We start from the raw sequence: 12,211 nt of genomic DNA on the forward strand, positions 1-12,211 counted from the left end.
ATTTCCTGTTTGCCCAGCGTGGAGCTCTGATCAGCATGGGTGGCCATGCGTCCCAAATCCAAAAAGAGCTCCAGCATGGACTCGTACGGAGATAACTGGATCTGATCGCTGTATGGGGGAGACAAATCTGTTCTATCAGAGCTCTGTTACAGAAGACGAAAATGCCAAAGCATTTGAAAAAAATCTCCAGGCTATGATATACAGAGTCCACAGCACAGTGCTGTGTGACAAGCGTAACGGAAAGCCAAAGAATCAAATGGACGCTCATGGAGGGAGGGAGGGGGAGACTGAGGACTCCAGCTATCCCACAGTCCCCGCAGTCTCCGAAAAGCATTTGCATTCTTGGCTGAGCTCCCCAATGCCTGTAGGGTCAAACACATTGTCTGGGGTGGTTCAGGGTATATCTGTCGTCATTTACCCCCCCCCCCCCATGAAAGAAAAGGGAAAAAATCATTTCTTGACTTTTTTCAATGTCACCATATGTCTACTGCATGCTGCTGGTAGACGCACTGTGCTGCAATTGAACAGCAGCATCCTCTCCCTCCCTTCCCCAAGTGGCAGACGGTACAGTGCAGAAGGACTGGTAGCCGTTCCTCGTCATTCAGTCCGTGAGTGCTCCTGGCTGGCCTCAGGTGAGGTCGGCGGGGCGCCTGGGTAAAATAGGAATGACTCCCGGTTATTCCCGGCAGATGGTACAGAAACAGCTGGTAACCGTCCTTCATCATAGCAACTGGGGGCTGAGTTCTCCATCAGCCCCCCCACTTCATGTCTAAAGAAAAGATTCTGTACTGCCTGGACTATCATAGCAGCTGGATGCTGGCTCTCTCCCTCCACCATTTAATGTCCTGCCTGGACTATCATAGGTAGCTGGAGGCTGCCTCCCCCTCATTTTATGCTGTTCGATTCTGTATTACTTCATCTACACCAAAGGACGGGGACACCTGCTAACAGGTAGCCCGGAGAGGGCTGGAGCAGCCGAGGTACAGCACAAACGAGTGGGGGTTTGTTGCGGGGGGCACGCCCCTAGAAGGCCGTGATGCAGCTCATCATTTCTGCACGACGTCTTGACATGGACCGGTCTGGAGCTCTCCGGTATCACTGGCTCTCTGCTAGTAATTTTCCCAGTTTCGTATGGCGGATGCTGACTCTATTTTAGATAACAACCATAAAGGAGGGAAGAGCCCAGGGGTCATTCCATTTGTCGATTGCGCCCCCCGCCGACCTCAGCGGAGGTTACCAGGAGCACCCATGGACAGCAGCAGTACGGTACAGAAGGACTGATAACCGTCAACTCCATCGCCCAATTTACAAATGCAGCAGCAGACCGGTCCAGAACGCACTGGTAACCATCCTGTACCTTTCAAAGGCAAGATGAATGCTGCTGATTCGTTGCGCTGCAGTATTGCCTGCATCATCTGCGTCCAGCGTCGGCATCCAGTTCAACGCGTGGTGACTGACAAAGGCAACACGGAGTCCATGTACCCATTGCTGTATGGCGGCCGTGCCAGGGCAAACCGGGAGAAAAAAGGGTGCGGAACTGAGGTGTTCTTGCCGTTGCCTTCACAGAGGAAGGAATGTAGTGAACGACATTTACCCAGAATCACTACGTCACGCGGACACTGTTTTTATGCACCAGCATGCATTGGGACTACCCACAGCGCAACGCTCCAGAAATCGACGCTAGCCTCAGTACATGGACGCACACCACTGAATTATTGTGCTTTGTGTGGCCGCGTGCACTCGACTTCATACAATCTGTTTTACAAAACCGGTTTATGTAAAATCGGAATAATCCTGTAGTGTAGACGTACCCGGAGAGACACTACTTCTAGTAACCACATCAACATTTTATGGTTGGCAGGATTGGACTCTTGGAGTTTGTCAGTATTTGTAAATGAGATCTCATTCTCCCTTGCAGATGACTCAGTGCTCCTCAGCTGACTCTGACTTGCTCCAATTTGTTTTTACTTGGGTAGTTTGTCAGTATGGTTTGCTACATTCCAAAGGCCATTCATTTTTATGAGGATGCCTGTGGCTTCTTCTGACTTGGGAGCATCTGTTCCAGTATTACCAAACCAAGAATGCCAAAAGGGAACCAAGGCTTTTCTTAGCATCACATTTCCCCTCTGTCTCATAAAATCCAAACATGTTCTGGTAAGTTTGCCATAGACTCCCAGTCCTTCGAAGCCCTAACAGAACCGTTTCTATTGGAAATATTTTTAATTGAGCCACCGGCAAGCCCATTAGCCTTGCTACATGTTTTGTGTGAGAGGGACATGCCACTGCTTCTTAACACATTTGTGCATCACTTTCTCATTCCTGTCCAGGGTGGTCAGTCTGTCTGGTATTTCTAAAATGCCCTCCATAGAAATCTCCAAGTGCCATTACAACTCAGGAGGGAACAATTCCACAAGTATGAACTATTTGAAATCCCAGGAGTCTCAGACTTCTTTAATGGAATTGAACAGTGTTGAATATTTGCATCCGACGAAGTGGGTATTCACTCACGAAAGCTCATGCTCCAATACGTCTGTTAGTCTATAAGATGCCACAGGACTCTTTGCTGCTTTTGAATATTTAACAAATCCCTCATCTTTTTAACAAATGAACTATAGTTCTTATATCCAGATGGCCTTGTTGCAATGAGTATCTTACACAAACCCAGAAAGTGTGCACCTAGAGCTCTGACCATCTGAACGAATGGTCACACTACCATTGTAAATACGCTCAGTACAATATGCAGCCTGGACAGCATACATTCCATTGGTTTGTAACTCACTTCTACATAACCCCAGGAATGTTCTGACTTCCAGAATTAAAGAAAAGCTCAGCGCAGCTTTGTTCAGGTCCATTTCTGACAAAAATCCCCAATTTATTTTAAACCGAACGATTTAAAAGTTACCAACTGCCCATTCTGGAATGACCATGTCGCCAATTTAGAATGGCCCGAATACCTTCCACTGAGAGCAAAAAAACAGAGCTGAGACTTCCTTCTCAAAAATACTCCTGACTTGCATCTTCTAATGGTCCAGTCAGCAGGTCCCAGGAGTGGGCAGTGCTCTCTGAACTACATTTTGAGCAAAAGGATACTTGAGCCTGGCTGAGACCCAGCCTCACATCACTGAGTCCTGTGGTTTAACAGCTGCTATATACCTGTAGCGGAGCCTTCTCCCAGCCCCTCCACAAACGCAGTCAGAGATCAATTGAAGTGCAGCACCCATGTCCTTTTATTGTTTGTGTTCGTTCCCACCACCTATTATTTACAGCTATTTACAGAGACCAACACTCTGGGAGACTGCTAACTTCCCAGCCAGCAAGGATCTATAGAGCCCATGCTCCTCCATTTCCTGTCTCTTAGCCAGCTTTATAGGGCAGGCTGACTACCCAGGCCGGCAAGTGGACCCACTCTGGTAATTAGCGTGTGGCCCCTCAGCCAGCCCAACTACTACTCTTCTTCCCCTGGAACAGGGTTAACAGGGGCCTGGCCTGTTCCTCCTAGTCAGCACCCTGTTACAATACTGTAGCAGCAGAACAACCCACTTGCAGCAGCCATTCACCCCACAGAAGAAGGAGGTTGGTGTGACACAGAAGAGTCTTGCCGCAAAGCAACTGGACTCCTTAAATCTTCTACTAAGCATATCAAAGACAACGTGTCCCTTATCACTATGTGGTTGGAAGGTGAAGTCAGTAGGAAAGGCCTCCCCATTATTATCATACACTTCATTTTCCAAGTCCCGCCAAGATGAACCATGGTGGATGCTGAAGCTATGGACTTGGAGGAATCTCTCTCCCTTACTATGGGCTTTTTCATACAGTCTCACATGACCTTTTCATAAACAAACTAGGGAAATACAACCTAGATGGAGCTACTATAAGGTGGGTGAATAAATGGTTGCAAAACTGTTCCCAGGGATTAGTTATCAGTGGTTCACAGTCATGCTGGAAGGGCATAAGGAGTGGGGTCCCACAGGGATCAGTTCGGGGTCTGGTTCTGTTCAATATCTTCATCAATGATTTAGATAATGGCATAGACAGTACACTTCTAAGGTTTGAGGACGATACCAAGGTGGGAGGGGTTGTAAGTGCTTTGGAGGATAGGATTAAAATTCAAACTGATCTGGACAAACTGGAGAAATGGTCTGAAGTAAACAGGATGAAATTCAATAAAGACACTTAGGAAGGAACAATCAGTTGCACATATACAAAATGGGAAATGACTGCCTATCAAAAAATACTGCAGAAAGAGATCTGGGGGTCATAGTAGATCACAAGTTCAATATGAGTCAACAGTGTAACACTTTTGAAAAAAAAGCGATCATCATTCTGGGATGTATTAGCAGGAGTGTTGTAAGCAAGACATGAGAAGTCATTCTTCTGCTCTACTCCACGCTGATTAGGCCTCAGCTGGAGTATTGTGCACAGTTCTGGGTGCCACCCTTCAGGAAAAACGTGGACAAATTGCAGAAAGTTCAGAGAAGGGCAAAATGATGAAAGGTCTAGGAAACATCACCTATGAGGAAAGACTGAAAAAACTGGGTTTGTTTAGTCTGGAGAACAAAAGACCGAGGAGAGAAAGATAAAGATTGTTACGAGGAGGAAGGAGAAAAATTATTCTCGTTAACCTCTAAGCACAAGACAAGAAGCAATGGGTTTAAATTGCAGCAAGGGAAGTTTAGGTTGGACATTAGGAAAAACTTCCTGTCAGGGTGGTTAAGCACTGGAATAAATTGCCTAGGGAGGTTCTGGAATTTCCATCATTAGAAGTTTTTAAGAGCAGGTTGGACAGTTATTACATAGCCCTGCCAGGAGTGCAGGGGACTGGACTAGATGACCTCTCACTGTCCCCTCCAGTCCTACACTTCTATGATTCCCTTTCCTCCCCAACCCTGCATGTCTTATATAATCAGCTATTCAGAAAATCAAGACAGAAAAAAGCTTGAGAGAGTCTGTGCCATCAATAAATGTTTGTGGGTTTTCTTTACATCCAGGGGTCCAATATCCACTGTGAACTGCCGCAAACTGGCCATGGGTTTGGCCACCAAAACATCACAGAGATCCTGATGTCCTTTGCAAATAAGGAAACTAGCCAACACACTGTAAGAGTGAGATTATCCCATTCCATTTTTCTGGCTTTTGACAATCCAGCATTTCAAGTAGCAGTCCCACTGAATCTGCTAGCTTCCATTTTAACAGCTCTTATAACGCTGTCAAATTCTCCAAGCTTTGTACTGATTTTTCTCCTATTCAAAATAACTTCCCTTTACAACAGGAACAGGCTGTCAGCCTCTTATCTCTTATGTTCCCCTCCACCTGATCCTCCTCCTCCTTCTCACTCTTTCCACACTCCTATTAAACATGTAGAAAATTAGAGATTTATGTCGAGGGAATGTATAACTCTTAGCCCATTATTAACATATTGCAATTGCAGTGCAGTGCTACTGATTCACAACAAGCCACAGAAAATCCTTAGGGGAAAGCAGGATATTCCCATCAAATGCTGTATCTGTGTCTAATCACTAAATGGCTCCTTTGAAACAAAACTCTGCAGGCGCCCTGTCATCTGTGAGCTACTGGAAGTTACCTGGGTCCAGCAGACAGCAAGAGATCATAAAAACAGACTGCTTCTCCTTCCTTAAATGTTGTGTTGGTCTCTGCATGAACAGTCCCACGATACATTAACACCTTCACCAACCACATTTTAATTTCAGACCATCCTCTCATGTTTCCTCTTAATTATCACAGGGCATTCACAGAAAAGATCAGCCAGATGGAGATTAAATATTTCACTACGAGAAGATGAAGCACTCTGCACTAAAATGGAACCTTTATTGCAATAAAGTCATTAATTAAAGACTCAACCAATTCCCCAGCCACTATACGGGAAGCACTAAAGGCAATCACAAGGGGAAAGTGCACCAGTGATGCCATGGAAAAGGAAAAATGAAGTTGACTGTTACACAAGGCTTTGTTTCAGTTGAACATGGACTTGGCAGCTTAACATAGGGTAAACCAAGGCAATCATGTACTCAATACATAGATCAATATTACTCCTTAAATTAGACTGAGCTGAACTCCTGCCGATGACAAACCCAAGTGGAGGAGGGGGAAGAGATGCAAAGTCTAGAGGGGAATGGAGGAGAGAGGGTAGCTTCTGGCTTTCCTCCTTCTTTCTGATGACCTCTGTCATCTAGGGTGTGAGGGCATTGTGGGAAAAGCAGTAGCTGAGGCTTGCAACAAAACTGCCTTCAAAATGGGAGTTTGCTAAAAAGAGTAATTAGTCTAAAAAATACTTGAGCCATCCCTTCCTTGCCTGACTGAGTAGGTCATGGACACAAGAACAGATGGAAATCACACCAGTGAAATTTCCTCCGACATACAAAAGACCTCTAGACAGCACTGGACTTAGGGTAGGGTTGCCACTTTTGGTTGGAGGTATTCCTGGAGGTTTCATCCCATGACGTAATCTCTCATTAAAGATTAATCTGTGAATCATGGAGGCTCCAGGGCAATCCTGGATGGTTGGCAACCCTAATTTAGGGCCAGATCCTCACTCCCAAAGTCAACTTTGTAGCTCTCCCACTGGAGACAATGGGAGCTCTAAGTACCTCCTTATGACTACAAGATTGGGTCTTCAAAGAGAATACTAAGCAAAAATTCTTCATCTGCTCGAAGCCTCCTGCTGTGAGATATTCCCAATGGTCTCTTTAAATTCCCTCCGTCATTTACTGATTTGTACTTTTCTACATTCTGCCAGATGGAGGCAAGGAAATTTCAAGAGCAACCACCAAAAGAAATATAATGAAAACAGAACCACTCCTGTCTACCTATCTCACTAGAAAACTTTACCGCTGCTTAAAGCCAACGGCAGTATCTTAGCAACGACGTTATTCTCTAAGGTGCAGCATGCCAGCAGTAACAAACTCAACAACTGTATGGTAAAGCAGCATGGGAGTTCTAACAGTGGACTCCAAGAAAACATTTAGGAATCTGCTCTTCTTTACATAAACCCCTAAAGCATACAAACGTTAAAAGGCTTGCCCCAAATACTAGTGAAAAACTATCTACATTATATGGCCCTAGGGGTGGCAAAAGGTATTAATACTGAGGGTAAAACAGACAACGATACTAAATCTCAATTTATTTCCTCTAGAAAGAGCTTCATTGCATTGAATCATACACATTTCTTCTATATCAGGGACACAAAAGAAGAAATATTAAACAACAGGGTCATGTGATGGTAATGGGTCTGTAGCGGGGTGCATTCATCTTTCACGAGCGCCCCCTTGGCTGAGTGCGCGCACCTGTACACACTGTCTCTCAGTTTGTCCCTGCTCTGGGATAGAGCAGTGTCCCAGGGCTCCCTCCCTGGAGACAATGTCTTTTCCCTCTTGGTGCTTCCTGGCTACAGTTCTCCATCTGGGCCACCACAGTTCAGTTCCCTCTCCAGGGTGCCTCAGTGTCCAGGCCACTTCCCCCCAGTGGCTAATTGGAGGTGGGGGGACCCGGGCCCACCCACTACTCCAGATCCCAGCCTAGGGACCCTGTAGATAGCAGCCATCCGCCATGTCCCTTTAATTATGTCGCCCAACTTCTCTAATTCTTTGGGCCACTTCCCCGCAGCCCCACGCTGTCTTCACCCTTACCTCAGGGCCTTGTCCTGATGGAGTCCCAGCACACAGCTCTCCCTAGATCTGGCAGCGCTGCCCTGTCCAGGTTTCTGTAGCTCCGTGAGCCAGCCAAATACCATCCACACTCCTACTGCTCCAGCAAGGAATGGAACTCCCTCTGGCTGCCCCTGTAGCTCTTCTTATACTAGGCTGCTGGGCCCTGATTGGCTATGCCCCATACAGCCACTCTAGGCAGCTTGGAGGGCCCTCTCCACTGCCCTTTTTGTGGCAGGGCTACGAGGCCTCCAGCAGGGGGATTCAGAGGTTCTGGTACACTCCATCACAGGGTCATATGATATTGGTAGCACAATGTGATGTTTTTATGGTAGAGAATATGAGCATTCATATTTGAGCAACCATCTCCAGATCTGGGCAACAATGGAGTTAGTCTTACTAGTATAATTTTGGGCAAAGGAAACTACACCAAAGAGAGTAGGAAGCAGGTTTCAAACAAACAAAAGTAAGTATTTCTTCATACAACGCACAGTCAACTTGTGGAATTCCTTGCCAGAGGATGTTGTGAAGGCCAAGACAATAACAGGGTTCAAAAAAGAACTAGATAAGTTCCTGGAGGATAGATCCATCAATGGCTATTAGCCAGGATGGGCAGGGATGGTGTCCCTAGCCTCTGTTTGCCAGAACCTGGGAATGGGCAACAGGGGATGGATCACTTGATGATTCCCTGTTCTGTTCATTCCCTCTGAGGCACCTGGCATTGGCCACTGTCAGAAGACAGGATACTGGGCTAGATGGACCTTTGGTCTGACCCATACGGCCTTTCTCATGAGAGGACAAACAGGGAGTTAGAGGAACAACACAAAGGCTAATAGTCACCCCTGGAAAATGTTCCCAGAAGTGTATTTAAGGAAGAGTAAGAACTGCTCATACAAATGATTGTTTATGATGATAATTTAGAGAAATGGGTCAATTACCATCATGTAGAAGCCTTCCATGAGAATCTGGTTAACCAATAGGAAAGGGAACAACTTCTTTAACCTCTCTCTTCCGCTTTGTCAATTCAAAGAAAAACAGAGATCTCCAAAAAGGCACATGCAGAAACCGCCATGTGCCAAATACCTTTAGAAAACAGCTTGGGGTTCCAGACAGTACAAGTTTGCTCATGTAAGATTAACGGGATTAGGTCCCTATGACATATTGCAGTATGGTCCTTGGAATAAGATTCTCATTTACTAAATAAATTACTGTATATTACTGTATAATGGCATTCACATTATAACTGACAATTAGAGCCATTAAAAAGAAAGCTCATAAACAGCTGAAGCTCATATCAAATTAACACAGTCATGATTAAAATCACTCTTCTGATTTCTGCTCTTCACAGAAATAATCAGCCTTTTGCATAAAAATGAAAAGGAAGCAACTGAAAAAGTCCCAGTCATGCTAAGATAGAGGTGCTGAATGCTGCCAGCACAGCACTACCATGTCTATTGTTAGCCTCCCTGAGATGCTATACACCTGTGCTTCCACCATATTAGCAGGTATGAAAGACAGTCTGACCTCCGCGTCAGAACCTCTGCAGAGGCCAGGCTATGCAGTAGTGCAGGAGGATTGAAGTTCTGCTGTTATCACTAGTGGCTCTAATAGGGAAGACCTGCATTCTAAGCTGGCCTGAGGGAAGCTTCTATTTTATTTTCTATTTTTCTATTTTAATGTTGTCACTTCACAGTTTAATGGCTTCTGGCATTTGTACACAGATCTACTCAGCTTTGGCTCTCCAGAAAAGATGAAGTAATTAGAATAGAACAGGCACGCACACAAACATGTCAGCAACTCATTAAGATGAGGAGAACACATTAAAAACTTTCAAGGAAACAAAGATTTTCTCCCAGCCAGTCTAAAGCCCACATCCTCCTCTTTAGGATTATCGACACCACAAGAGCACTGCTTTAATTCTCAGCATCACAGCACTGGTGAGTGACCCTGCTCAGACACAGGCTCTAACATGGAGTGTGAGAGAAGCGATCACTGCAATACACAGTGCCAACTAGCACTGGTATTGTGGTCTTAGCACATGGCCAAAGACAGAGGTTTGGGGTCCACTGAACAGTCACCACAATAGTAGCATTTATCCATCGGTGGTGAGTGAACATGCCATTGAGGGAATCTACCCCTCAGCCCCTTCCGCTCTGCCCGAGGGCCCACCCCTCTCCTTCTGCTGGGCAGGTAAGGAATGCTATAATGTCTGCAAAGAAAATCTAAGAACTAGCTGTGTCAAGACCAGATCATGAAAACAACCCTTTAACATGTTTTTATATATGTTATGTATTGAAAATAGATAACAATTACGCTCTGTATAAATAAAAGATAAGATGCCTTTGATTTGATTTGCCTTTAAAGTATGAAATAAAAGGACATTCTCATATATCCTACCAGCTAATTTAACATATAAATCACAAGAAAATGTGATCCAGATGGGCTTCAATGAAGGAAACCAATTAACATAGACAGTCTCACCATCTGACACATTAGTTGTAATAATAAAAAACAAACAGCATGGTCGAACAATAAGGCTCTGCATTATATCTGACATTTCTAATTAGTTTCTGCAATCAGTGCATCCTCCTCAACAAAAAGACTAACAGCAAGTATTTTGTTTTCTAGAGGAATGTGCACCTGAACTTCATGTTTACAGAGCAAAGTCTATGGCTGAAGCAGATTCATCTGCATTCCCATAGGATGTGCTCTGGAACTAATGGACTTCACACAGTCCACATCTGGTTTTCCAATTAGGTTCAGAGATCACTTGTTTTCAACTGCTTTGACATTAGAACTGTGCCAGACTTGGGGTACGTCTACACTACCTGCCGGATTGGCGGGTAGTGATCGATCTATCGGGGATCGATTTATCACATCTAGTTAGATGCGCATAAATCGATCTCCAATCACTCTGCTGTCGACTCCGGAACTCCACCACAGTGAGAGGCGGAAGTGGAGTCGACAGGGGAGTGGCGGCCGTCGATCCCACGCTGCGAGGAAATGAAGCAAGTGATTCTAAGTCCATCTATGATGTGTTGACTTCAGCCACGCTATTCTTATAGCTGAAGTTGCGTATCTTATATCGATCTCTGCCACCACCCCCCGTGTAGACCAGGCCTTGGAATACAAAGTGCCCCTGTGTATTCCACAGATAACTGACCTGTGTCTAGGGGCTAAGATCAGTGTATGATTTTCCCCCACTTTTTCACAACTGTCGTAGAAATACTACCTCTGGAGCACAGCACAGTATTTCTGCCAAGAAACTCCAAGCGTAAGCCAGTCGGAGTTAGAGGAGGCACTTGCAGGCTGAACTGCAATTAGCATTACACAAAAACGGTTCCATCCGTAAAAACTTACCTAGGTCTTTTTTCCAAGTGCCTACACACGCATTAGGAATACTCGTGGTAGAAATGGACATGCAGGATTGAGCCCTCGCAGCCAAACCTGAACGTTCCTGAGCACTCTGAGCTCCCATTAAAATCAATGGGGCCTTTCTGGCTGATGTTACAGTGAAGGAGCATTGTAGCCAGTGTGTGCAGAGAGCATTTCTGAAAGGGGCTCAAGCACAATCCCAACAGATCAGACCCTAACTTTTTAAATTTGTTTCCTTTCAAGCGATACTAAAGGCGGAAGTGTGGGTTCTGTGCTCGTACAGTGCAGTCTAAAAAGAGCAGGAATTTGGAAGTCCATGTTGTGACACTGAATAAAGCCTGTTTTTTAAATCAGATTTTAATTGCAATAAACTACCGGCCCTAAAATTAAACTATTTTGAAAAAAAAACAGACTGCTTTTGGGCAAACATTCAGAAATAAGCACAACCTAAATGCAGAAGCTCTCAGGTTTGGGCCATGAGGGCTCAACCCTGCATACACATTCTAACTAGAGTACTCCTGATGTGTGAACAGACACCTTAAAGACATAAGTAGGGTTTTTTGTTTTTAAAGCCGAATAAATGAGTATTCTAACCAATGCAAACAGAAACCAGGAATATTCTTTTCTATTTAAAAGAAAAGGAAATCATTTTCTATATATTGCTTCTTTCAAAGCAAAATAACCTTTCATTCTTCAAATGAGTGTGGAATAATGTTGACTGTATGGGGAAAGGAATTACAACACCTGACATAAAGGAAGGGTTGCACAGTTTCCTATCACAACTTCAAAAGGCGAGTAGCCTGGCACCAGAGCTTTACATGTGTTCTTTCTTCCCCAATAAAAACCACTCTCCTCTTTGCGTATACCAGCATTGCCAAATGAGAGAGAGATGGCAACATGGGTTGAAATGTGTGTATTGTTAGTTCACTATCCTCATCGCATGAGTGCCTAGAGGCTGCAACAGAGATCAAGTCCCTATCATGCAAAATGCTGTCAAAACACATAGTAAAAGACAATCCCTTTCTCAAAGAGTTTACAGCCTCCATAGGCAAGACAGACAAAAGGTGGGAGAAAAGGACTTCTATCCATATTCTCCAGATGGGGAACTGAGGTAGAAAGATTCAAGAGGAGATTGTCAGAGGCACAAACATGTGCATTTCCAAAACTCTCCCCCA

General features: G+C 44.8%; 1 protein-coding gene across 1 annotated transcript in view; it reads right to left on the bottom strand.

The window, feature by feature from the left end:
* Window positions 1–12,211, bottom strand: part of PTPRG (protein tyrosine phosphatase receptor type G) — a 628,432-nt gene that overhangs the window by 279,665 nt on the left and 336,556 nt on the right. The window lies entirely within an intron of this gene.

The sequence above is a fragment of the Chelonoidis abingdonii genome, chromosome 17, assembly GCF_003597395.2.
Source record: "Chelonoidis abingdonii isolate Lonesome George chromosome 17, CheloAbing_2.0, whole genome shotgun sequence".
NCBI lineage: Eukaryota > Metazoa > Chordata > Testudines > Testudinidae > Chelonoidis > Chelonoidis abingdonii.